Consider the following 27,479-nt stretch of genomic DNA (forward strand, 5'->3'; position numbering starts at 1 on the left):
TGAACTGGCCGTGCCTCTTCAAAAATTGTAAGAATGGGATCTCTCTCCAGGTCGACACCATACTGGCTGAAAGTGATCATCTGGGGCAGTGCAGAACCGCGACTCACTGCTTAACAGAATGCAATGTTATGTGTCAGAAGTCCGTGCTTCCCATTCACAACAGTCTTGGTTGCAAAGTTATTTTATATCAAAAATGCGTCTCACCCTTTGTGGTGTCATTGGGTTGTCTAGAGAAACAAGAAGTCAAGAAGGAAGAGGCTTGCTCCCATCTTGCACGACTACGCAGGTAAAATAAGCTAAAAGTAACAGAAACTTACGTAAAAGTAGACAGATAGGTATCCCATCCGTCATAAATCCATGTAAAATATGAAACGGACACGAAAGTGAACGGAAATGTGTTCATTTTCGATTTTATGTGGCCTTATGACTGATGGGATACATATCCAGCTACTTCTACTTAGGTTTGGTTTATTTTACCAGTGTAGTCGTACAAGATAGGACAATGCTCCTTCCTTTATTTGTTTCTAATAGACTGGCTTCTTCTTTTTATAGACAATCTGATGATGCCCCAAAAATAACTCTGCAATCAAGTCCGTTTTTATTCTGAAATAATTCAAAATCGGTTGCCATAGCACCCTGCCACAGTGAATGGAAAAATTCCTGTTGTGGTGTTAAGAGCAGCCAACATGTGGGGCGGTATTTCCCTGATGCGACAGTTGCTTGTCTCCCACCAAAGGTGCGAGATGACACAGAATGTCGCGGAGTGTCTGTTGTTTGTTCTCGAACGGCAGATGTGAAAGGGTTACGATGTGATTGCTGCACAATCCTGCTATCCTGCCTTGTGGAGGTCAGAAGTCGTTGACTGGAAACCATGACAATGAGTATGCGTGCCATCGCGTTCCCGTACAATACAACTTCGGGACACTGCCACATCCGAATGCCCCACAAGTCTGGGCATTGCACAAGTCGACCTGCCAGCCAAATGGAGAACAGCAACAAGGTCCTGGGCCAGGTACGACAACGCTGTTTCAAGCGAGTTCGTGGCATATCTGTATCCTTCAGTTATCACTCAACATCTGACGCTGTTGACGCACTTTGTATCCCCTATGAAGCCCAGTAACAAAACTGAACGCAAACAGTAATGCGCCGTTGTGGTCACTGTACTTGTCACAGACAGTTGTAGCTCTGTATTTCTTTACGACCAGCCGATAGTGTGTGCATGTACGAAGCTACATTCTTATCTCCTCCCCAATCCCTCCTGGGTGTTTCACTATATCTTTTGGGGCAGCGTATTTCATGCAGGACAATGCAAGAGCTGAGGCTACAAGGTGTCTACGAAAGTATTACGACGATTATAAACTACTGGCCATTAAAATTGGTACACCAAGAAAAAATACAGATGATAAACGGGCATTCATGGGACAAATGTATTATACTATAACTGAAATGTGATTACATTTTCACCCAATTTAGGTGCGTAGATCCTGAGAAATCAGTACCCAGAACAACCACATCTGACCGTAATAACGGCCTTGATACGCCTGGGAATTAAGTCAAACAGAGCTTGGATGGCGTGTACAGGTACAGCTGCCCATGCAGCTTCAACATGATACCTCAGTTCGTCAAGAGGTGTGACTGGCACATTGTGACGAGCCAGTTGCTCAGCCGCCATTGACCAGTCGTTTTCAATTGGTGAGAGATCTGGAGAATGTGCTGGCCAGGGCAGCAGTCAAACATTTTCTGTATCCAGAAAGGCCCGTACAGGACCTGCAACATGCGGTCGTGCATTATCCCGCTGAAATGTAGGGTTTCGCAGGGATCGAATGAAGGGTAGAGCCACGGGTCGTAACACATCTGAAATGTAACGTCCACTGTTCAAATTGCCGTCAATGCGAACAAGAGGTGACCGAGACGTGTAACCAATGACACCCCATACCATCACGCCGGGTGATACGCCAGTATGGCGATGACGAATTCACGCTTCCAATGTGCGTTCACCGCGATGTCGCCAAACACGGATGCGACCATCATGATGCTGTAAACAGAACATTGATTCAACCGAAAAAATGACGTTTTCCATTCGTGCACCCAGGTTCGTCGTTGAGTACACCATCGCAGGCGCTCCTGTCTGTGATGCAGCATCAAGGGGAAACGCAGCCATGGTCTCCGAGCTGATAGTCCATTCTACTGCAAACGTCGTCGAACTGTTCGTGCAAATGGTTGTTGTCTCGCAATCGTCCCCATCTGTTGACTCAGGAATCGAGACGTGGCTGCACGATCCGTTACAGCCATGCGGATAAGATGCCTGTCATCTCGACTGCTAGTAATTCGAGGCCGTTGGGATCCAGCACGGCGTTCCGTATTACCCTCCTGAATCCAGCGATTCTGTATTCTGCTAACAGTGATTGGATCTCGATCAACGCGAGCAGCAACAGCGCGATACGATGAACCGCAATCGCGATAGGCTACAATCCGACCTTTATCAAAGTCGGAAACGTGATGGTACGCATTTCTCCTCCTTACACGAGGCATCACAACAACATTTCACCAGGCATCGCCTGTCAACTGCTGTTTGTGTATGAGAAATCAGTTGGAAACTTTCCTCATGTCAGCACGTTGTAGGTGTCGCCACCAGCGCCAATCTTGTGTGAATGCTCTGAAAAGCTGATCATTTGCATATCGCAGCTTGTTCTTCCTGTCGGATAAATTTCGCGTCTGTAGCACGTCATCTTCGTGGTGTAGCAATTTTAATGGCCAGTAGTGTAGAACAACAGCTTCGATTGTTCGTGAACTCGCTTACTTTCATAAAAGCAGCTGTGCTTCAACAGAAAAAAATCGCTCTAAACCTTCAGACAGTCCAAGATTGCTAGAGACTCTTGCAGTACTGAGGTTGAGCAACAATTTAATTGCAGTTCTTATGCAGATCTGCGAGAAAATGCTACTGTGACAAGTGTGTTCTGTGCTATATGACAGAACAATTCTCTCGGACTTCTTTTCGAAGCCGCTCCTACCTCGTCCACTTGGCTGAAATCGATACACCATCTGCCTGAGTCGGAGGAGCGGATGTCAGCCTATACAACGATCGGAGGCTGCAGCTCCAGTATTGGTTGTAGAGGAATATAATAGTTATTGTTTAATTTGGAATGAAACTCTGGAACCATTTGCGAAACAGTTCATAATTAGGGCTCCTCCGTAGCTGAGTGAGCGTTCTAGATGGCTGCTTTACGGAGGGTCCGAGTTCGATTCCTGGCACTGCCTCGGATTTTTCCTTGGTGAGAGGATTGGACCGGTTTGCACTCAGTCTCGTGATGCCACTTCAGGAGATGCCTACCTGAGAGGTAGCGGCTCCAAGGCCTAAACGTCGACAACGGCCGGTAGAGCGGTGTGTCGGCCACACGCACCTCCCCTCCACACGGCATCCGCATGACGCCACACAGCAAGGATGATAAGCCGGCCGTTCAACAGCCCGTGGTCTTCAACGCCTGATTGCGAGTTTTGTTTTACTTTCCTTTTTGTTCATAACTAACGTTTGAAAAGTTAAAAATACGTTAACGTTGTAGCTACACGCACATTACATGGCAAAGTGAAGCACTCGGAACACGTAATCAGATGGCACTGTAGTGTCCTATCCGTATGTACCGTCGGCGAATGTGTAATCAACTAGAATTAAAATTCTCGGTCACGGGTAGAACGGCCACCAGAGTGAAATAATGTTGTTCGTGAATAGACTCAGAAGTTGAATGATCACTGTGAAAGATATGAAGGAGCCGCGTACTTGTGTGAGACAGCGTCATCAGCACGTGACTTAATTTGAAAACGACCTTATTAAAAGTCTTCATTTGGCCACCTGATCGAATCGTGCCTTACCCAGATTTGTGAGGTATTCGGATGTGGCAGTGGCCCATTGTTGGACAGCACTGGAATGTGAGGGCGGTCACACTAGATGTCAAGGTTTTGACAAACCACATCTGACCACCACAAAGGAGGATCGCAACGTAGTGCTAAAAGAAAAAGGAAGGACGATCACGGTTTAATGTATTGCTGACAATGAGGTCATCAGAGACGGACCACAAGCTCGTAGCATTTCAAGGATGGCGAAGGAAATGGGCCATACCCTTTCAAAGGAACCATGTCGAAATTTACCTGCAGTGGTTTAAGTAAACCACAGAAGACTAAACCTGGACAGGCGCTCTTGGATTTGAACCATCGTCCTTATGATTGCGAGTCCAGTATGCTAACCATTGCACCGCCGTCTCACTCGGTATATTGCGCAGAAAGTACATTGTGACCCCTCGATATCTGCGCCTACCATCCGACAGCAAGTAATGACTCCCGACAGTATTTTGCAGCATCCCCCCCCCCCCCCACACACACACACACCCACCATTGAGCGGAGATTAGCAACAGGCGGACTTGCAGTGACTGTGCCAAGCACAGGCTGCCCTTAAGACCACAACAACAACAGCCGAATTCGTAGTGGCGTCATGGTCGAGAAGCATGGATCGCTGACGAATGGCATCGTTTTGTGTTCAGCAATGCAATGCCGGAATGAGATTTTCACTCTGCAGCGGAGTGTGCGCTGATATGAAACTTCCTGGCAGGTTAAAACTGTGTGCCGGACCGAGACTAGAACTCGGGACCTTTGCATTTCGCGGGCAAGTGCCCTTGAAAGGCAAAGGTCGCGAGTTCGAGTCTCGGTCCTCCACACAATTTTAATCTGCCAGGAAGTCTCAATGTTTTGGTATATTACAGGAAGTAGAAATTTTCGGATATGAAAAAGGAAATGCACAGTTCACCTTGAATAATTAATTAGAAATAAGGCACCATAACATTATGACTAATTTTAATTGTTTATATGATTAGGTATTAGTATGTACTCTCTGTTGGAAATGTAGCGAGCTAGTGCTCCTAGTCACACTCCCCACATGGATAGCTTCCGTTCCGTCATGCAATTAGTCTCTATCTGTCATTTGTACGGGCCACTTTTACTTTGCCCAACACCCGGTTTTCCTGCCGTCACACCGGTAAGACGCTGCCACCTGATACATTCCACATAGTAATTTGCGTAGTGCCACAGCTAATTATGTTAGCAGTGACAATTTTTATGGCAATCCGGTCACTTTAAAACTTTTAGCGTCCTCTCACTGTAAAATATTTTTCTCTTTTCGTTTTGGATGCAGGCAAATTTTAATACATGGCTCTGTAATCGGATGTTTCACCATCAGCAATTTTTCCTAAATGAACGGAGCACGTCTTCGTTACCTTTCATTCGCTACCATATTGTCAATATTGCAGAATAGTAAATTATGCCTAGGAGCGGTGATATGCCTTCTGTCTTTTAACCTTGTCAGTACATTTTAGGCATTCCTTTAGTAATTTCAATATCCACAAAATGTGTTTCCACTGCACTTCGTATTTTACCACGTAGGTTGCACCTGATGATGCGGCTTTAGTCGCGAAATCTGTTGTGTTTTCAATAAGCAACAATTTTATCACCTGTTAGCGGAATTCTTTCCAACATCATGCCGAATAATTAAGCCCAAGGCATCTACCAGTTCACTATTTCTGGGTTGAGTCAGTTACATACGAGCGCCAGCGATATGAGACAAGACAAATGTGAGTAGCTGAGTGAAGCCTATACCGCGAAAGAAACTTTTTCTTTTTGCTAAAATCATTTCCTACTATATTTTCACCAAACTTATTCCTCCTACTTCGCACGACCTACACCACGTTCACTCAAGTAGCGACACGAATGTAATGCCGCGTCTAACTGCAGGGAATTCTGAGAGTAGCTGGAACGTCGTTTTTCTCCACTGTTTTTACGTTGACATGTTGTACTTTAGAGTTGCACGTAAGTGTACGTATAACTTACAGTGCCATTCGCGCAAAATATGTGTTACTTCGCTGTGACACGTGATGAAAATAATTTCTTCCTCTCCCGCCATCCATATTTCGTACCTGAAACTTGCCTCAGCGTGTTTAAAACTAACATTTTGGATGATAATATTCCGAGGGTGCGACGTAATATTACCTGCTCGGTAAAGTGATGTACTCTCATATTTTTTGAAGCTGTTCAATATACGAGGGGCGTTTGAAAAGTCCGTGCAATGTCCGAGATATGGCACCACCGGCGCATATTGAGGTCATGTTTAGTTTGTAGCATCTTTGGAAAGAACGTACACCAAGTTTCAGCCATATTGGTCGATTTCTTTGTGTTTGGCATTCGTGTGAATCAAGAGAGTAGAGTGATTGTCAAAAAATGGACGAAGAAGAATTTCGTGTGGTGATTAAACATTACTTTATGAAAGGCAAAACGACTCAGAAGGCTAAAGAGAAGCTTCATAAACATTACGGTGACCCTGCACCTTCGATTAGAAGAGTTTATAAGTGGTTCCAAAATTTTCGGAGGGGCCATATGGGCACAAGTGATGCTGAACGTTCTGGACGCCCTGTGGAGATTACGACTCCAAAAATCATTGATAAAATCCACGATACGGTGATGGATGACGGAAGAGTTTAGGTGCGTGAGACTGCTAGTGCTGTGGGCATCTCGAATGAGCGGGTACATAATATTTTGCATAAACATTTGGACATTAAAAAGCTATCCGCAAGATGGGTTCCGCGATTGCTCAAGCTTAATGAAAAACGGAATCGTATGATGTGTCGCAAGGATGGTTTGCAGCTGTTCAGGAAGAATCCGCAGTACTTTAAGGGTCGTTTCGTCACTGTGTTTGAAACATGGATACATTAGTATACTCCTGAAACCAAACATCAATCTAAACAATTGGGTACCAAGGGAGAATCTGTACCAAAAAAAAAATCGAAGACCAGTCCTTCGACAAGAAAGGTTGCGGCGACCGTGTTTTGGGATTCTCAAGGGATAATACTCATCGAGTATCTTGACAAAGGTAAAATTATTGCAGATGGCTATTATTCATCGTTATTGGTCCGTTTAAAAACCGAGCAGCAAAAAAACGCCGGCGATTGGACCGCAAAAAAGTCCTTTCCCATCACGACAATGCACCAGCACCCACCTCAGCAGTTGTGGTCGCAAAATTAATGGGAAAAGGATTCCAACTCTTTTCAAATCCCCATTATTTTCCAGACTTTGCTCCCTCTGACTAGTATTTGTTTCTCAATTTCAAGAAATGGCTGGTGGGACAAAGATTTTAATCAAACGAGGAGGTGATTGCAGCAACTAATACACTACTGGCCATTAAAATTGAAACACCACGAAGATGACGTGCTGCAGACGCGAAATTTAACTGACAGGAAGAATATGCTGTGATATGCAAATGATCAGCTTTTCAGAGCATTCACACAAGGTTGGCGCCGGTGGTGACACTTACAACGTGCTCATATGACGAAATTTTCCAACCGATTTCTCATACACAAACAGCAGTTGACCGGCGTTGCCTGGTGAGACGTTATTGTGATACCTCGTGTAAGGAGAAGAAATGCGTACCATCACATTTCCGATTTTGATAAAAGTCGGATTGTAGCCTATCGCGATTGCGGTTTATCGTATCGCGACAATGCTGCTCGCGTTGGTCGAGATCCAATGACTGTTAGCAGAATATGGAATCGGTGGGTTCAGGAGGGTAATAGGGAACACCGTGCTGGATCCCAACGGCCTCGTGTCACTAGCAGTCGAGATGACAGGCATCTTATCCGCATGGCTGTAACGGATCGTGCGGCCACGTCTGGAACCATGAGTCAACAGATGGGGACGTTTGCAAGACAACAACCATCTGCACGAACAGTTCGACGACGTTTGCAATAGAATGGACTATCAGCTCGGAGACCATGGCTGCGTTTCCCCTTGATGCTGCATCACAGACAGGATCGCCTGCGATGGTGTACTCAACGACGAACCTGGGTGCACGAATGGAAAACGTCATTTTTTCGGTTGAATCCATGTTCTGTTTACAGCATCATGATGGTCGCATCCATGTTTGGCGACATCGCGGTGAACTGACATTGGAAGTGTGTATTCGTCATCCTCATACTGGCATATCTCCCGGCGTGATGGTATGGGGTGCCATTGGTTACACGTCTCGGTCACGTCTTGTTCGCAGTGACGGCACTTTGAGCAGTGGACGTTACATTTCAGATGTGTTACGACCCGTGGCTCTACCCTTCATTCGATCCCTGCGAAACCCCACATTTCAGCAGGATAATGCACGACTGCATGTTGCAAGTCCTGTCCGGCCCTTTCTGGATACAGAAAATGTTCGACTGCTTCCCTGGCCGGCACATTCTCCAGATCTCTCACCAATTGAAAACGTCTGGTCAATGGTGGCCGAGTAACTGGCTTGTTACAATACTCCAGTCACTACTCTTGATTAACTGTGGTATCGTGTTGAAGCTGCATGGGGAACTGTACCTGTACACGCCATCCAAGCTGACTCAATGCCCAGGCGTATCAAGGCCGTTATTACGTTTGGTGGTTGTTCTGAGTACTGATTTCTCAGGATCTATTCACCCAAATTGCGTGAAAATATAATCACATGTCAGGTCTAGTATAATATATTTGTCCAATGAATACCCGTTTATCATCTGCATTTCTTCTTGGTGTAGCAATTTTAATGGCCAGTAGTGTAGCTATTTTGCACACTTGGGCAATTCCTGTTATTCGGAAGGGATCAACAAATTAAAACAGCGTTGGACGAAGTGTATAAGTCTAAAAGGAGAGTATGTCGAAAAATAAAAATACGTTTACTCCAAACACATAAATAGCTTTTATTTTTGCACAGACGTTTCAAACGCCCCTCGTATCTCGGTGAGCCGAAACGCTATGTTTAATAGTGTGTTCTTCCACTTTTCAAACACAGTACAACATAGATTCTGCTTGACATGGATTCTATACGTACTTGGTGGGATTCCAGAAGTGTGCAGAACCAGATATCTACGCATAGGTTAAGCAATTCGCAAAAATTACGGGATGGTGGTTTTCGGGCAAGCAGTTGGCGTCCAATATGTGTTGCAATGGGTACAGATCAGGCACATCTGCTGGCCAAGACATCAGTGTGAGTGCACTATAGTGGCACTCAAACCACTGTAGCACTATTGTGACTTTGCAGCACTGACAATTACCTGCTGGAAGATGTCATCGCCGTAGGGCGAGACTTCAGCATGAAGCGATGCAGGTGATCCACAATAATGTTCACGTAGTTCACTGCTGTCATGGTCTCTTCGATTACCACCACAGATCCCACGGAAGCTCAACTCATTGTACCCCATACCATAATTCTGCCCCCACCGGCCTGCATCTGTGGCGCGGTGCATTTTTCGTGCAGTCATTCGCGTGAACGACGGCGTGTAAGAACCATGCCAGTGACCTGGTGCAGCAAGAAATGCTATTAATTCTACAGCCGACACGTTTCTACCGATCCAAGGTGAAAACTCAGTGGTGCTGTGCCCACTGCAAGCATAACGGACGATGCCGTTGGATCAACACGGCAACACGTAGGGATAGTGGAATGTTGAAATCCTTGCTCAACAATGGTGTTTGAACGGTGTGCTCCGAAACACTTGTGTCTGCACCAGCATTGTACTCTGTCGTCAGATGAATTTGCCACAGACCGCTGCCTCTCCAGGACTACACAGCGGGGTATCTTCCGATCTCTGCGTTTTGTGAAGAGACGTGGTCATCCAGTCCCATACGGCCAGCTCGTTATTTCAGCTTCCTTCACCCACTTTCTATAGGTGCTCATGACAGCAGTACGCCAACAGGCGACCAGCTGCAAAAATTCAAATGGCTCTTACCTCTATGGGACTTTAACATCTGAGGTCATCAGTCCCCAAGAACTTAGAGCTACTTAAACCTAACTAACCTAACGATATCACAAACACATCCACGCCCGAGGCAGGATTCGAACCTGCTAACGTAGCGGTCGCGCGGTTCCAGACTGAAGCGCCTAGAGCCGCTCGGCCACATCGGCCGGCGCGACCAGCTTCGCCGTTTCAGAGATTCTCGTTTCCATCCGAAGCGCCACAATAATGTTTCCTTTGTCAGAACCGCTAATATCAGTGGATTTCCATTTTTGTGGTCCGTATCTGCGTTATAATGACTGCCCATTCGTCTCTTTTCCTCTTACATTCTTTCCTTGCTGCGTCACGTCCCGCGATCACCACCGGGAGGCATTCAGCCTCGCGGTCGGCAGTGGTCATAATGTGTTCACTCATCAGTGTACTAACTTGGATATCGTTACGCAGATAATCGTAGTACTACCATATTTCGAGGAGAGCTCATGCTTGGTAATATATTTTATGTTTACGTAAAAAGAACTGTGATCTTGCTCAGTGCACGGCGGAGGTGTGACTGGAACGATGACGGTTAACAATCACGTCAATTACACTGACCTCTTTAGGTGTTACCACGGAACAGACGTGCTCTGCACTGGAGCCGCACAGTAAACTCCGCAAAGTGGTGAATTTATACGCTTGATAAATGTGCTCCACCACTGTCCTTAAGTAACTTATGTCGTTTTCCGGTCTGCCGTGTCTCAGGTTTACTTATCCGCCCCATAAAATGGAATTCCCGCCTCAATGAAAGTTCCATTACTTTGCATTTCCACTGTATCCACTGGGACATTGGTAAACAACGTTGACTTCAAACTTCAAGTGAGATATAGAATGTTGATGAGATAAAGGCACTCAATTATGTTCAGGAAATTTGCTTATACACCGATTTGTATAATTTGGCAAATTAGTCCCATCATGTTACATATTATCCGGCACTGTACATTTTTTCCTGTACATTAATTACATTACGACAAGCATGTAAGTTTTATGCGATATAAAATCCAACATTTAGAAATTACTGTGGCATAAATAGGGCAGAAAGAAGCCCTTCATCACAAGTACAACAGTAAAGACACGTTATCATACTTGCCCAAATTAAAGGATGGTATTTCCTGTTTAACCACGAGTGCTGGAAGATTTCACATGTGTGCTAGTGAATAGTACGTTAAGTTCTCGTACATTTGCTGCCAAGAATTTGTCGAAAGTAAATCCAGAATTTCAGCGTGGGTGTAGAACTTTGGCCTGTCGGCTCAGGTGGTACTAGCATACTGCACACAACGACGATATTGCGCAGACCACGTTTTCATTTTGGCATACGTGTGTGTCGACAGTCAGTTTAGCTCACGTAAATTGGTAGGCATGTGGGGTAAGATTTGCCTTGTGCTATAGTTTGTGTTGATGTGTACATATGACTAGGCTTGACTCACATCTCCTTTTCCATATGGTGTGAAAAAAAATGTGTTCCATATTTTGAGAGAAAGTAGTAAGGACCAGAACAAGACAAATATGTCCGTAAGCATGGATCTAAAATGAATACCGTAAAAGCTATGAGCACTCTTTCATATTCATTACGATGAAACACATTTCTTCAACAACAAACTCTTTACTATTACGAACGAGCAACAGAATGCAATAAACAAATGAGGAGATATTCCTCTGTTGGGCATGGCTACAGCATGCACTAAACATCTGCTAGTTTTGTTACTATAAACCGAATTCACAGTTCTGGGTAAGTGCCGCGCATACAATTGTTCTAGTGGAACCAGTCTGCTTTGATAAGTTTTCGAAATGCTGTTACACTGTAGATTTGTCTCTGCACTTACCAGCATAATGGAGGGTTATTAACCCACAGGAGAAACAGCACACATGATCTCCTGTTATGGACTGGCAAATGGAGGCAACCGTCGAGCCCATATGCTTTATGCTGAAAAATACCCAACAGATTCGTTACTATACTGTTCACAGACTGCGTGATTGCCGAAGAAGTTGGACAGAAGCATGCATTATTATGACTAGACATCATAGTGAGAACCTCTATAGCGATCACTCACAAGTGCAGGTCGTGTTTAATAGCAAGTAAATTGCATTCGAATCTCTGCCGATTCACAGTAATGGAAAAATGTGTTCTCATTCGTTTACTCATTTGCTTACTGTATTCCGTGGTTCCTTGGTGATAACAAAGAGGTTGCAGTAATAGAAAGGTGTTTCAAAGTAGCTCATAACTCGTAAGGCATGTATTTTACAGCACATATTGACTGGACATTTTTGTCTTGTTTTGGTCCATACTACCAGATGTCCAAATGTGCAGTGCATTTTTAAGGCCCTGTATATCTTTTCTTCTTTCGTCTTCTCTACATATAAATAAACTAATATACCCTGATTGCTCCTTTCTGTATGTACGGGCTAATGTTAGGAACTATGGTGTGGATTTTGATACAGTTTTGATTGACTGGTTGATTCACGAGGAAGGTTCATGTCTATAATTTGTAAATATTTCCTGGAATTTGGCTGAACTATTATCAATTTAACTCTGCCACATCTGTAAAATGGAAGGAATCGCTATCTAGAGGTATAGCCGTTGGAACTCCAGACAGCAGCGAAGCATTAGCAGAATCCGATTCGGGCCTGGTAGTCTAGCGCATGTCTCAAAACCGAAAGGTCGCTGGATCGAATCCCTGTACCAAGGATTTTCACTATCTTTTGACCTAATATACACCTCTCAATGATACAGACATTCACCACAAGCAAAACGTTGCTCCTATTCCATGTTAAAGTGTAGATCTCGTCTCCCCAGAGAAGTACTGAAGTTGGGATCGTAATAGCGGTGGGATCAAGGATTTTTATCTCTTTTTTTACCCAGAAATCACTGTACACATATGATGAAATTCTCCTGAAAAGAAACGTCTTTCGTATTCGACTTTAAACTGTAGGACGCCTTTCCTAGTTGGATCACCGGCTAGGAAAACGCAAGTCACTGAAGTGCCGTCAATTTGAAACACTTGCGCTAGGACATCGAGCAATACGAAATTATTATTACCAGAAACTATACATATTTACATCCTTTCTCCTTCTATATATACCAGCTAATTATAACTAAACTTTCCCTACTTAACACATTATAACACAGAAACTTATTACCGTACGAGTACCAAACTTGGTAGCGTTAATGTCAAGGACATGGGGAATCAATTCAATTGAAACACTTCTAATGTACTGCTACGGTACATCATACCATTCATACCGATACCATTACTGCTACAAAAAGGGCTCAACGTGGCCCCCATCAGTGCCCATAAGAATCTGGAAGCGCAGGACTCCATTTTGTACAGCAGAACGGAGCATGTCCATAGGTATGCTGGCTACTTCTCTTGATATGCTGCGCTTCAGATCAGCAAATGTGTGAATGTTCCCCTGGTAAACCCTCTCTTTCAGATGGCCCCACAACCAGAAATCACAGGAAGTGGGATTAGGTGATCGTCCCAGGCAAATGTGTTTTGGGGAAGCAGGTGAACATCACGAACGATGTGCGGTGGGGCCCCATCCTGCATGAAAAGTTCAATGCATCCCTCTCCTGTAGGGCGGATATGACGTGCTGGCGAAGCATATCGCAGTAACGCTGGCCAGTCACACTGCACATATTTGGTCCTTGAGCGCCAACCTGTTCAAAAAAGAATGGGCCAAAGATGAACGAAGCCGTGAAGCCACATCATTCTGTGACACAGTCGCCATACAGAAGAACTTCATGCACAATGGCTGCCGGTGAACATCCTCACGCTCGGCAATTCTGTGTGTTCACCTCAACCATCAGAGAAAAATGAGCTCCGTCTGTCCATAGGACGGTCCAGGGTCAGCCCTCGTCGACTTAAATCCTTGCGAAAATGTGGAGAGCAAAGTCAACAAGTCCTGTGGTGCAAGCTGCCATACGATATGGATCCTGTACGGATGCTATTTGAGAATGGTTCGAAGCACCTTCCGTACAGTGGATCACGGGATGTTCAACTGTCGTGACAAAGCACGGACAGTGCCTGACGATTGGGAACTGCGCACAGCGTTTTCTGCCATAGCAACATGGATTTCATCAACCACCTGTGGTGCTACCGGTGGTTGGCCTCTTCCTGAAGCGATGCCCAGTTGTCCTGTTGATTCGAACTTATTCGTCATGCTCTGCACAGCAGATGGAGAAAGTGGACCCTTCCGTAATCCTTTCGACGGGCGATATTCTCGAAGTGCAGCTGCAGCATTACTGTTGTTTTTAAAACAGAGCTTCACAAATAATGCCCTGTTCCTTTTGTCTAAGCTCATGCTGACACGTCAAAAAGTGCATTGCGACTGGTCAGGTACGCGAGACAATGAATCACGATGACTGATCACGGCACCTCCAGGCCATAGTTGAAACTGGACGACGGCGCTGTGACACATGGAAATCATGCACCCCATATATATGGACATTAACGCTACCACGGTAATTATTTTCCGTGTTATAACATGTTAAATAGGGAAAGTTTAATTATAAACGCCCGATGTTATAAACTAAAGCCACCCGCCGCTTTATTCTGCCAATATACGAAGGCTTAGCACAGAAACAGTATTGACTTGATGAACTTGTCACATTTATGCACAAGGAATGACCAGTAAGTATAAATGTTTGGTGTAAATTAGCCCGAGGGGTTCTAGGCGCTACAGTCTGGAACCGCGCGACCGCAACGGTCGCAAAAAAATGGTTCAAATGGCTCTGAGCACTATGGGACTTAACATCTATGGTCATCACTCCCCTAGAACTTAGAACTACTTAAACCTAACTAACCTAAGGACATCACACAACACCCAGTCATCACGAGGCAGAGAAAATCCCTGACCCCGCCGGGAATCGAACCCGGGAACCCGGGCGTGGGAAGCGAGATCGCTACCGCACGACCACGAGCTGCGGACGCTACGGTCGCAGGTTCGAATCCTGCCTCGGGCATGGATGTGTGTGATGTCCTTAGGTTAGTTAGGTTTAAGTAGTTCTAAGTTCTAGCGGACTGATGACCTCAGATGTTAAGTCACGTAGTGCTCAGAGCTATTTGAACCATTTGTAAATTAGCTGAACTATGAGTACAGAGTATGGATTGAGCGTAATTTGAAGAAAGACGAAGGTAATGAGAAGTAGTAGAAATGAGAACAGCGAGAAACTTAACATCAGGACTTATAGTCACGAAGTAGATGAAGTTAAGGAATTCTGCTACCGAGGCAGCAAAATAACCAATGACGGACGTGGCAAGGAGGACATCAAAAGCAGACTAGCAATGGCAAAAAGGGCATTCCTGGCCAAGACAAGTCTACTAATATCAAATATCGGCCTTAATTTGAGGAAGAAATTTATGAGAATGTATGTCTGGAGTACAGTATTGTATGGTAGTGGAACATTGTAGTAAAACCGGAACAGAAGAGAATCCAAGCATTTGAGATGTAGTGCTACAGACGAATCTTGAAAATTAGGTGAACTGATAAGGTAAGGAATGAGGAGGTTCTGCGCAGAATCGGAGAAGAAAGGAATAAGTGGAAAACACTGATAAGGAGAAGGACAGGATGATAGCACATCTGTTAAGACATGAGGGAATGATCTCCACGGTACTATAGTGAGCTGTAAAAGGCAAAACCAGTAGAGGAAGGCAGAGATTGGAATACATAGAGCAAATAATAGAGGAGGTTGGTTGCAAGTGCTGCTCTGAGATGAAGAGGTTAGCACAGGAGAGGAATTCGTGGCGGCCCGCATCAAACGAGTCAGAAGACTGATGACCAAAAAAGCAGAAAGATCAATTACAGTGTCCCGTGGCGTTTTCTCAGCCAGTATGTGAAGGGCACTCTCAGGAACTATTGTAGAGACACTGGCGCGACGCCCCGCTGACAATCGAGCGGCCTTCGAGATGCGGCCCCTTTGATACACTGCTCGCATGGTTATACGGGTTGCGGTCGGCCAGTCCGCTCACGCCTTTAAAGGCTTGGCGCGCACAGTCGATTTTACGTCGTGCTAATTGTTTGTCGCGAGAATGAAACACGCTGGCTGGAATACGAGCGCGCACACCTGCGATCAAACAGTAGCGGCATTTTAAAAAACGCAACCCGCTCTATTTCACGTGAGACGCGATAGTCGCAGATGTGTGGACCACACGCCCTGGCATGTGCCGGCGCGCACTGGCAACGTTGTTTCTCGCAATGTGTTTTCAGACACTTTCTGTGCGCCAGCAGCATGTCTGATAATGAGAGCTGCGCTACGGAACGCATTGTGAGTTGTGTTACCGATCCAGAAAGACAAATTGCAGGCGTAGAAAAGAGGCCAGCTCTGCGCAATAGGAAATTATAAGAATACAGTGATCGCAGTTTGAAAGAGAAACTACGGGGTGAAGTGTGCTGCAGCGTCATTCGGAACTGGACTAAATTGTCTGGACCAGAAAAGAGCTACAAAGGTACTTCACAGTTCATTAATTTTGTTCATTCACGTAGACCACGTCGTTACCACAGTTTATATTTTGTCGTATTGCCAAGGTTCAGATCCTTGTGGAATCACACAGTAATTTGCAAAGTAATCCCTAATCTGTGTACCACACCTAGCTGCTCTAATTCCTATAGGTTCTCAGCGTTGCAGAAGGCATTCGTTTGCCTCGTCCTCGACTCGAAGATCGTCATTTCTTCTTAAGAAATTATGTAGAATACAACATGCTTTTATACATCCACGTCGACAGCCCGTTGAAACATTCCCCATTTGTTAGCCAAAATTCCAAAAGAACATTCAACCATTCTACAAGCACGACAATGTCTATAGCTAAAAACACACTGTTTCATTGTCAGGTTTTTCTTAGAATAAGGCCGCAGAATATGTCTAGATAAGGAAAATGCTTCATCTCCTACAAAATTAAAAGTCTGAAGTTCTCCATCCTCGTCGTGAGGTAATGTTTGAGGATTTGGAAAGTTTAACCGATTAGCTTTCAGTCTTTGATAGAAGTCGGATTTATTGAGTACATTAGAATCCCCACTGGCGTCGTAAGAGCCAAGGTCTATCACAAAGAAACAATAGTCAGCGTCCACTACATCCAAAACTATTCTCGAAAAAAATTTCTTGTAATTATGAAACTCTGTGCCACTGTTAACAGGTTTCTTCAGTCTTCCATGCTTTCTGTCCACAGCACGAACACAATTTGGAAAGTTAGTTCTGTCTAGAAACTGTTTGGTAATAATCATCCAGTCATCTTGAGTTTTCTCTGCCATATAGCGTGAAGAGGTTGTAGAGGCTGTTTCCACAACTGTTCGCATGTGTCCTTCACAATTTCTCTGATTGTAGTAGCTCCTAGCAGATATTCGCAGTGTAACGAACGACGCTACTTCCAGTTCAAAGTTATCTCGAAGAAATAATGTTCAGTAGCAGTAGTAATATTTAATCATAGGAATATTAGGCTGCATACTTGCAATAAAGTGTACACAGTGTTAATTGCATTCATGACAGGTAAATAAATTCAAAAGAAGTGGAGGAACCAGAATAACCGTTTCGCCAGAGAAGTATATGTACCTCGATGCAGTGTTATTTCTAACCACCACCAACATCCAAATCCTAGCAAATATCAAACGAAACAAGGATGAATGTTCGCCTCCCCAGGTTATCTTCACAAAACAACAACAATGTCGCAGCACAATGAATAAAAGTGAGACATCCTACTACAAGAGAAGATCAGGAGGTTACTTCATACAGGAATCTCTCTCCAATATATTAAAAAAGAAACAAAACGAAGAACTTAACGAGGACAAAAACTTTGCTTTAATGCTTGTGCCAACGCTGGTGAAGTTAAACGAAGAACAGAAACATTGCACGAAAGTGGAAGTACTGAACGTGATGAGGAATGCCGGAAATTATCAACATCCACAAATTTTTCCACAGCATCCGAACAGGAGCTATACCAACACCACTGAAGCAACTTATTCTCCAGAAACTTCATCCGTTCAGCCGTATTCGTCAAATGTACTAAATAAAATGGAACCTCCACAAACAGTGTTCCTTGCCCCTCTGCTGACAACTGCACACCTCAAAATTCTACGCGCAACTTGGCAATTTGGATTTGTAGTATTGATTTTCTTGACGTATCTCATCAGTAATGTAAAAGTAATCGGTAATGCAAAAGGGCAATAAAAACTGTTGAATGAAATGATGTGTGCTTACCTCAAGGTCGCTGATAACCGCTCCTCAGGCGGTACAGATTTCCTCCATGTCGTGTCTTGGTTTGTTATTTTCGGTCCTATTACTTTAAGCAGTGCGTCAAAACTATTCTTACTCATTCGATAGTATTGAAAGAATTTATTTCGGTGATTTTGTAATTCTCCATTTAATTTGTAAAACTCGCCTTCCACCAGTTTCTGACTTACCAACTGTATGCACACAATTACGATATTTGTGCTGTTTTCACACTTTTCTTCATAGCAAAGACGCCACCAAACAAGCTGCTTCCATGAAATGCATAGTGATACTGAGAGCACTTACGATTTTCCTGTTGCTGTGTGCGCATCATAATGTACTTCCGCGACAGCCGTTGTTTACTCGCGCCGGCCGGGGTGGCCAAGCGGTTCTAGACGCTACAGTCTGGAACCGCGGGACCACTACGATCGCAGGTTCGAATCCTGCCTCGGGCATGAATGTGTGTGATGTCCTTAGGTTAGTTAGGTTTAATTACTTCTAAGTTCTAGGGGACTGATGACCTTAGAAGTTAAGTCCCATAGTGCTCAGAGCCATTTGAACCATTATTTTTTTTTTTTTTTTTTTGTTTACTCGCGCCAGCAGAAAAATCGCCTGTGTGAGCCTGGCTTAAAGCTAGGTTAGGTACTGAGGCACTGCAGTACGCCAACAAATGGCATTTGCTGCTCAATACTAACAATACCAATGCGATTTTCATAATTACCAGGAGGGGGGATTTTATGCCCACCCTAAAAAAATATAAAAAAACAACATTCGTTCATTGTTGTTGAATTATATTAACAAACTGTTTTAAGAATTACTGATGTTAAAGTAGATCCCAGAAGATGAAAATAACCTTAGCGTTCTCTCAGTAGGATCAACGAACTTTCTGTAACGTGTACTAACGAGTCTACGATCACTAAAAAACAAATTTTAAAAATAAAAATTTCGTTCATTGTTAGAATTAGTACAAACAGTCTTGATCGCACAGTCTTTTATTAAAAATAAGACCGGATTCGGCCTCTAGCAGTAGGCCATCTTCAGATAATGCACCATCCAGCTGACAATGATGACGTTTTGAACAGCTGCGCTTACCCCACTAGCAAAACTGTTTTGCGACACGGGTCAACACTGCTGCTCCAAGCGTCATCATTGTCAGCTGGATGGTGCATTATCTGAAGATGGTCCACTGCTAGCGGCAGAAACCGGTTGTAGTTTTCATAAATGCCTGTGCGCTCAAGACTATTTTTACTAACTGTTTCAAATGGCTCTGAGCACTATGGGACTTAACATCTATGGTCATCAGTCCCCTAGAACTTAGAACTACTTAAACCTAACTAACCTAAGGACATCACACAACACCCAGCCATCACGAGGCAGAGAAAATCCCTGACCCCGCCGGGAATCGAACCCGGGAACCCGGGCGTGGGAAGCGAGAACGCTACCGCACGACCACGAGATGCGGGCTACTAACTGTTTATTAATGACGGATCGCTGTTCCCAGTATGTCATCGTTATTGTTATTGATTTGATGTTACTGATGTGAAAATAAGGGTCTGAACCTGGATATATTGAATACGACAGTCATTGGGGAAAGTATATCCACTACTGAGACTTACATTTTTGGATTAAGTTTAACTGGAAAGTTGAAATCATATATGTAATCTGGTATTAGGATTCACTGAAAACAATAAATATTCCTTCATAATTTTAAAATAAAAAAGTAACTGAATACATTACAATATTCTCAAATGGTAGGTACAAACTATCCTCCCCCCCCCCCCACCTCCCCTTGGTACTACGGGGGTTAAATCGTTTAATTCATATGGACATGATGATATTAAGTTAACTACCGTTGTTATTTGACATTGTGAAATCGGAAAATATGCGATCTGGTATGTTGAAATATGTGGATAAAAAAGTCCTGTGGCAAGATCGCTAAAACTCATTTATCTGATATCTAGTTTCAGCTCATTGACGAGCCACTTTTAGATCAATAAATATCAAGTATTAAAATTTTTATTGCTCTAAAGATGGCTAATCAGTAAGCTGAAACTAGTTATCAAATAAAGGAGTTTGAGGGCTGTGGACCCATGATTTTTTGTCCACCTATTTTTTACCTAACGTTGTTCTGATTTTTAATCATAAACATGCGCAGTGCCCCGTAAAAAAAATTACAGCTACGTCAGGCAGGTCGTCCGGAAGTAGTGTTACTGGTCCGAAGACGGAGCGGGTCGCTATTATGCGCACAAGTTTCTACTGGTGTTTATACACTGAAGAGCCAAAGAAACTGGTGCACCTGCATAATATCGTGGAGGAACCCATCACCCCCTCCCACAACCCCAAAAAAAAAAATCACGCAGAAGTGCCGCACACGGCGTGACATGGACTCGACTGATGTCTGAAGTAGTGCTGGAGTGTACTCAATAATGTTCATGTCTCGGGAGTTTGGTTGCCAGCGGAAGTGATTAAACTCAGAAGAGTGTTCCTGGAGCCATGCTGTACCAATTCTGGGCATGTGGGAGCTTGTATTGTCATGCTGAAATTGCCCAAGTCCGTCGGAATCCGCAATAGACATGAATGGATGCAGGCCATCAGACGGGATGCTTACATATGTGTTACCTGTCAGAGTCGTATCTTGACGTATCACGGGTCCCATATCACTCCAACTGCTGCCGCCCCGCACCAATACAGAACCTCTACCAGCTTGAACAGTCTCCTGCTGACATGCAGGGTCCACGGATCCATGAGGTTGTCTCCATACATGTACACGTCCATCCGCTCGACACAACTTGAAACGAGACTTGCCCGACCAGGCAACATGTTTCCAGTCAGTAACAGTCCAAGGTCGGTGTTGACGGGCCTAGGCGAGCTTTGTGTCGTGCGGTCATCAAGGGTACACGAGTGGACCTTCGTCTCCGATAGCCCATATCGATAATGTTTCGTTGAATGCTTCGCACGCTGACATATGTTGGTGGCCCAGCACTGAAATTTGCGGAAAGGCTGCACTTCTGTCACGCTGTACCATTCTCTTTAGTCATATCGTTGGTCACGTTCTTGCAGGATCTATTTTCGGCCGCAGCGATGTCGGATATTTGATGTTTTACCGGATTCCTGATATTCGAGGTACACTCGTGAAATCGTCGTACGGAAAAATTCCCACTTCATCACTACGTCGGAGCTGCTGCGTCCCATCGCTCGTGCACCGACTATAACACCACTCTCATAGTCATTTAAATCTTGGTGCCTGCCATCGTACCAGCAGTAACCAATCTAAAAAATGCGCTAGACGCTTGTTGCCTTACATTTGCGTTGCCGACCACAGCGCCGTATTCTCCCTCTTCAAATACACTATTAACCATTAAAATTGCTACACAAAGAGAAAATGCAGATGATAAACGGGTATTCATATTATACTAGAACTGACATGTCATTACATTTTCACGCAATTTGGGTGCATAGATCCTGAGAAATCTGTACCCAGAACAACCACCTCTGGTACGCCTGGGCATTGAGTCAAACAGAGCTTGGATGGCGTGTACAGGTACAGCTGCTCATGCAGCTTCAGCACGATACCACAGTTCATCAAGAGTAGTGACTGGCGTATTGTGACGAGCCATATGCTCGGCCACCATTGACCAGACGTTTTCAATTGGTGAGTGATCTGGAGAATGTGCTGGCCAGGGCAGCAGTCGAACATTTTCTGTATCCAGAAAGGCTCGAACAGAACCTGCAACATGCGGTCGTGCATTACCCTGCTGAAAGGTAGGGTTTCGCAGTGATCGAATAAGGGGTAAAGCCACAGGTCGTAACACTTCTGAAATGTAACGTCCACTGTTCAAAGTGCCGTCAATGCGAACAAGAGGTGACCGAGGCGTGTAACCAATGGCACCCCATACCATCACGCCGGGTGATACGCCAGTATGGCGATGACGAATACACGCTTCCAATGTGCGTTCACCGCGATGTCGCCAAACACGGATGCGACCATCATGATGCTGCAAACAGAACCTGTATTCATCCGAAAAAATGACGTTCTGCCATTCGTGCACCCAAGTTCGTCGTTGAGTACACGATCGCAGATCCTTACACGAGGCATCAGAACAACGTTTCACCAGGGAACGCTGGTCAACTGATGTTTATGTATGAGAAAGAGGTTGGAATCTTTCCTCATGTCAGCACGTTGTAGGTGTCGCCACCGGCGCCAACCTTGTGTGAATGCTCTGAAAACATGATCATTTGATCTCACATCATCATCTTCCTGTCGGTTAAATTTCGCGTCTGTAGCACGTCATCTTCTTGGTGTAGCGATTTTAATGGCCAGTAGTGTATATCTGTATTTAAATACGCATGAATATACAAGTTTGCCGGCCGCGGTGGCGGAGCTGTTCTAGGCGCTTCAGTGCGGAACCGCGCGTCTGCTACGGTGGCAGGTTCGAATCCTGCCTCGGGCAGGGACGTGTGTGATGTCCTTAGGTTAGTTAGGTTTAAATAGTTCTAAGCTCTAGGGGACTGATGACCTCAGATGTTAAGTCCCATAGTGCTCAGAGCCATTTGGATTTTTGAGCCTATACAAGTTTCTTTGGCACTTCAGTGTTTATGCCAAAATGAAAACAAATCATTGAAGTAGTTTTGCTGGTGTATATCTATCCGCTAGAACCATCTGACAAAAGCTCAAAAACGACAAACGTTTAATAAAAGTGTAGTTTTGACAAACACTTACTCGCACTGTCGAATAGTTGTTTAAACCTGATTCTGTAAGAATGGCCCAGTACCAATATCCAAAAACTCTTTACAATTTCGATAAGTCGGCGGAAATTGACGTTCTTTGCTCGTTTATTGCTAGCAACTGGCATTGTATCAGTATTCATGAAAAATTACCCTGGATCGTTAGAAACTGTTGCAAGTCGTTTGCTTGAATTATCGATTCCCGCGGTGTAACGTGAGTGGCACACCTCGCAGACGAGTTAATGCGATCTCGAGGGAGCCGTCGGAAAGGCGAGTGGGGGTGCGACTCGCTGCGCCGCCGCTTGGCGGCGTGAAATATGGCGCCGTTCCTCATCCCAAGAGCTGCCGGCCGGCACTGGGGACAGGCACCAACTTCTGAAGATGGGCGCACCCGGCCGGCACGAACTTCGTATCAGGAAACTTCCTCGCACCGATGCTCCGTTGTTACCGGACAAATGTCGCGGAACGAGGTACTCGATGTCTTGCACAGATGTTATATCACAGGGTCGCAGCAAATCCACTCCATGTCGTCTATATACAGGGCGAATCAACTAAAACTTGAACCGCAAATATTGAGGAAATGGAAAGCGCTATTAATGTCCGGTTTTTACAGAATAGATTGGTAGGCAAAGACTCGTGTTGTTGACCAATACACAGACTGTAATAACACACTTTTTTTAAAAGGAACAATGCCTATTGACATTAAAAAACTGAAAGTATGGTAAATTAGAATGTCAGGGATGTTTGTTGCAGGATGCTAGTTGTTCACGAGATATTATGTTTTGAGAAGTTTACACACTGACACTTCTACAATACCTGTGATTCACACACTCAAGAACAACACAAGTGCATATACTAGTTTTGTAAACGTTTACCAACAACGACACAGTTGACCATCACAGTGATAAAACTGTCAACATAGCCGCTAGCGACTAATCTAACTACACTACTGGCCATTAAAATTGCTACACCTCGAAGAAGACGTGCTACAGACGTAAAATTTAACCGACAGGAAGAAGATGCTGTGATATGCCAATGATTAGCTTTTCAGAGCATTCACACAAGGTTGGCGCCGGTGGCGACACCTAAAACGTGCTGACATGAGGAAAGTTTCCAACCGATTTCTCATACACAAAAAGCAGTTGACCGGCGTTGCCTGGTGAAACGTTGTTGTGATGCCTCGTGTAAGGAGGAGAAATGCGTACCATCACGTTTCCGACTTTGATAAAGGTCGGATTGTAGCCTATCGCGATTGCGGTTTATCGTATCGCGCCATTGCTGCTCGCGTTGGTCGAGATCCAATGACTGTTAGCAGAATACGGAATCGCTGGGTTCAGGAGGGTAATAGGGAACGCCGTGCTGGAGACCAACGGCCTCGAATTACTGGCAGTCGAGATGACAGGCATCTTATTCGCATGGCTGTAACGGATGGTGCAGACAAGTCTCGATCACTGAGTCAACAGATGGGGACGTTTGCAAGACGACAACCATCTGCAGGAACAGTTCGATAACGTTTGCAGCAGCTTGGACTATCAGCTCGGAGACCGTGGCTGCAGTTACCCTTGGCGCTGCATCACAGACAGGAGCGCCTGCGATGGTGTACTCAACGACGAACCTGGGTGCACGAGTGCCAAAACCTCATTTTTTCGGATGGATCCATGTTCTGTTTACAGCATCATGATGGTCGCATACGTGTTTGGCGACATCGCGGTGAACGCACATTGGAAGCGTGTGTTCGTCATCGCCATACTGGTGTATCACGCGGCGTGATGGTATGGGGTGCCATTGGTTACACGTCTCAGTCACCTCTTGTTCGCATTGACGGCAATTTGAACAGTGGACGTTACATTTCAGATGTGTTACGACCCGTGGCTCTACCCTTCATTCGATCCCTGCGAAACCCTACCTTTCAGCAGGATAATGTACGACCGCATGTTGCAGGTCCTGTACGGGCCTTTCTGGATACAGAAAATGTTCGACTGTTGCCCTGGCCAGCACATCCTCCAGATCCCTCACCAATTGAAAACGTCTGGTCAATGGTGGGCGAGCAACTGGCTCGTCACAATACGCCAGCCACTACTCTTGATGAACTGTGGTATCGTGTTGAAGCTACATGGGCAGCTGTACCTGTACACGCCATCCAATCTCTCTTTGACTCAATGCCCAGGCGTACCAAGGCCGTTATTACGGCCAGAGGTGGTTGTTTTGGCCACTGATTTCTCAGGATCTAAATTGCGTGAAAATGTACTGACATGTCAGTTCTTGTATAATATATTTGTCCAATGAATACCCGTTTATCATCTGCATTTCTTCTTGGTGTAGCAATTTTAATGGCCAGTAGTGTATGTTGTTCCTTGCACAGATTCGCACACAATTACAGTAAAGTCAAGATTATTACGAGACCTGATACGGACGTTAATTTCGTACGAACTCCATCACTTTGCGCTCCTCATGGTCTTACACGTTGTTTTGAGACGAAGTTCAACCCGACATGTACGTTTTGGCAATACCATGTCTGAGAATCGTAAGTTACCTTGTCATAATTCTGTGTGTACTCTAAACATTGAACTGTACTTTTTAAAGCTTCGACTGCAATTTGATATGGCCCTCATGCAATACAAACATTAGTTGCTTTAGTTAATGCTGAAATAATAATTTATGTCACTGTGGCATAATTAATGAAGAAGTTCAATCTTCCTGATATCCACGTGTTTTTTATTTATCAGTGGCACTTTCCTGCCTGAGAGACATGAGACACGATATGCTAGCGCCTCATCCCACTGTCAACTTACAACCAGCCACTTGTAATGAACTGAGCCACAAGTTCGCTCTTGCGTGGGAACGAATGAATTTTTCTTCTCAGAAGCCGTCCTACTTGAATTCTTCAATGAAACTCTTTACTGTGGTGAAGGCGTCCTCTAAAGATATATGTTAAATTTATCTGACAAAATAAATTAGCAAACTTTCCGTGATGGAGTGTAATTAACGAGTATTCTCTTTCATGCTTTTGGTGAAATTTTGTTAACAGTGTGATTCATTACCCTATACCGCCTAAGACAACCACAAACGGTTGCAATGCCTGCACGCATGGGACAACACTGACGACGATTTCACACTTCAATTCCATTCAGCTTATTGCAATTAATTCTGGACTTGCAGCCTGGAAGCTCAAAACAAGCCGTATTTCTCATTCTGTAATTACATTTATAGGATAAATAATTAATATTTCGGAAGGAAATGAAATATTTGCTGTAAAATTCATAAGTGTACGACCATCTTAAATTATTGGTTGCATTTTTCACAAAGTAAAATTGTACCGCTATATCCCGGAACTTCGTGATATATTCCAAATCCTAAGCAAATTTCTCCCAACGCCAAATCTACTATTTTTGTTTTGTTCTACTCTGTTCTCGCTGGTACATTCAGTAAATCTTGAGTCTACACATACCCGTTTGAGGGTCATTACCTGCAAATAATCTTACGATATCTTTTCGCATCAAATGTTTAAATTTCAGCCATTGTTGTTATTTCCGCTGAAGCAACACTTCTTGTTACGAAATATTACTGCTAATTGGTCCTGCACAGCTGTTAACTACTTCATGAAACTCAAAAGGTATAAGCACGCTGATAGCTTATAGATGATCTGCTTTAATTTTAGTCGTGATCGTTCACACCATTTTCAGGCGCAAACACTTCAACAAAATGTTCAGATGTTTGCTTTCTGTTTTCCAGACATGTTCCTGAAGTAAAACTGACTGTGCAGGGATTTTCGACGCAGATTTACCGGATAAATGGGTTTTGAAATCGAAATGTGAACAACATGTGTAGTGAGATTTTGGTACCAGCAGATCGTCTGAAACGCAGTTAACTGTTTTATTAGTTTGCGTCCATAGGTCAAGATTTTTGGCGATTTTTTGTAGCTTTCTATCAATTAGTTGTACATTAAGTCACAAAGAGTGAAAAAGTTTCGTGCAGAGACACACACCTTGCGTTACAAACACAATTGTTTTTCCCACAATCGTATTTCAATAAAAGGCAATAAATCTGAATTTTCATAGCATCTTGAAACTTGAAGTGGACTTTCGAACGTTTCTCTACGCCTGCATAAGCCGGCACGAAAGAGCGGCAAGACTGTAGAAGTAGCCAGCATTGTAAATAATCACTCTACTTGAAGACACCGGGCGCTCTTTCCGCTTGCAGATGCAGCTTACGTGGCACCAGATTGTACATTCTGTAACTGTCGGCAACGTGTGGTACACAAGTGTTTTTCTATTGTTGATACTCTACGAAAAGATGAGATTTTTTTCCATGTTTCCTTAATGCTGGCTGATGCAAATAATGAAATTTGCGGTGTCGCATGATATACTGTTGGGAGAATAAGATAACTTTACCTTGAGATTCCTAAGCGTATCGTTAAGCGGCTAATATTTTCCCTTTTAGTGAACAATAAGTCTGAAAATAAAAAATAAGAACGGTGCGTAACAGCATGCGGTTCTGGAAATATATTTATTCATTTATAACGCTCCCTGGATATTTCCTCTTATTCTGTAAACATGGGGATCTCCAAGCTACACGAACAGTGGAATCCTACCGATTACAGGTAAAGATTCTCATTAAAATCCTTCGGGCGTATTCCCGCGTCATCATATAAAATAGATACACCATCCGTCCAAAGAGTTTAGAAACTGATTTTATTTCTGACGTGCAAGCGACTTCAGTGCAATAGCTACCGTGGCACCTCGAACAA

Source organism: Schistocerca serialis, chromosome 7, assembly GCF_023864345.2.
Source record: "Schistocerca serialis cubense isolate TAMUIC-IGC-003099 chromosome 7, iqSchSeri2.2, whole genome shotgun sequence".
NCBI classification, from domain to species: domain Eukaryota; kingdom Metazoa; phylum Arthropoda; class Insecta; order Orthoptera; family Acrididae; genus Schistocerca; species Schistocerca serialis.